Source organism: Carassius carassius, chromosome 12 (genome assembly GCF_963082965.1).
Source record: "Carassius carassius chromosome 12, fCarCar2.1, whole genome shotgun sequence".
NCBI lineage: Eukaryota > Metazoa > Chordata > Actinopteri > Cypriniformes > Cyprinidae > Carassius > Carassius carassius.
The window spans coordinates 12,870,889-12,872,977 of NC_081766.1; positions in this window are offsets into that span (position 1 = coordinate 12,870,889).

A 2,089-nucleotide genomic window follows, 5' to 3' on the forward strand; every position below is an offset into this window, starting at 1 on the left:
TTGCCTGATTCCATTAACATTAGACATGCCATCAGACATGCCAAACAACTTTACCATTACATTAAAACTGCAACACTTTTGTTTTAAAATTAACAGAATGTTGACATGAATGTGTCATTTAACGTGGTTTGCTTAATATTTAGCCAACTTAAAAAAAATATATATATATATATATATATATATATATGACATGAAATTTATCACATACTACTTCTAAAACTATGGGTCCTCACAACTTCATATAGAGTAAAACAAGTAAATATAATGGTAAAATAATCATATGAATGGTTGTTCTCAGGCCAGGAATGAGCAAAACGCAGTACATATTTCCACTGCTTTTGCCAACCTCTGGAAAAAAAAACACCACCTGGAAAATCTTGTCTGATGGACTCCAGAGCTAAGTCACTCAGACGTGTGGCCTCACAAAGCAATACAGAAAGACAAACTCTTCTCAGAGACTCTACAGATATTCTAGTTTGTTGAATCACATCTCCAGAGCTGTATGTGTCTAGTGTGGCTAGATGATAGTTTAAAAGTTTACATTTTAGATTTTTTAAGTTAATGGGTTGCAATAAAATAATCTTTATTGTTTACTCTAGTTGTAAAGGCCTTCTTCTTGTTCAGCTGACAAAAACCAGAGCTCGTACACTGTAAACACAACCGACACAAGTACCCATGATCGATAATGAAGTGACAGATAGCCTATTTATAAAATCGTGTTTATTAAATATTAATTTGTAACTACAGGACTTTACCAGCAGGTGGCACAAAATGTCCAGTAACATGACTGAAAGTTCCTACGAATTCTAGTTCATCTAGTTTAAAAATGAACAGAGTCAGTCATTCTGGCAAACTTGGAATGGCAGGAAAATACGTTTTTTCAGGCAGAAGAGCTGTTAACCTCGGGGATAGTTTAGCAGAAGTGCTTTTCTAAGAAATAGATAATAAACTGACTGTAAAGCTTTTTAGAAAGCAAAACAAGGCATATAACAGAAGTGTTAGGATACTTGGTGAAATCAACACTTTAGTGTATGAAGACATATTATGTGGTAAAAAAAAAGTTAGTATTTTCATATATATAAATTAAAAACAAAATATTAAAGTAATGTTCATGTACAACTGATGATGATTGGCACATTATTGGCAACATATGCAACTTCTCATGGGATTTCGCAAGAAAGAGAGTGAAAGGTATAAAGGGTCAGTAAGCGTGAGATACTCCACAAGCATATAGTGAGTAGCCCTTAACAAGTATTTGGACACATAAGACTCTTTAAAATGTGTAAATGTCATTGTACACTCTAGAAACAAATTATGCAAGACATTTTTCAGAACTAACTTCACATTTCATAGAATTTCTGTAATTTTACTTTTAACCAACTAGTTTCAGGGTCATTTTTTAGGGCACACTGTATGAAGTTCCCCTCAAGTTTCTTAGCAGTGTGAACAAAGGTCAGGTGTAGTTAACTGAATTAAGTATAGACATGTCCTACTACCTTTGAGAACCAGAAATTGGATATATATATAAATATCTGTATTTATTTCAAATAGAATCAGAAATGAATATTTGTCAAGTGTACTGTTTCTTAAAAAAATAGAAGTATAAATGCCCTTTGATGTGAAAAACTGTTAAATTGTCTTTTTTTTAAGTGTGTCTTAAGTGCCCAAACACATTTTGGAGCCACTAGCTGTAGCCTACGTGAGAAAGGGTTTTAAGAGTATGTGGAAGGTTTTCCCACCTGCCTAAATCCTGTCACTCCTTTTAAATACTAGTTGCAACACTCTACAAGCCTTGACTTGAGGAAGCCTAAAATACATACAATTCACTGTTTAGTCACTTTACTAGAAACTCAACACACTACTGTGTTGAATGGCATGTCAAGGCAAGATTGCAAACTTGTTTTATCATTTGAAGTGTTGTTTCATGTGTAGGCCATATTGTTTATTGACCAATCACCCTTTGCATTGTGTAAATTACGACTGGGGTTGAGTAATCTGACATGCACTGAAATGTTTTATGACACGGGACAGTAAAAGGATCACTGTGCAAATTGTCTAAGCTTTACGGTAGCATATTAAAAAAGAGGAA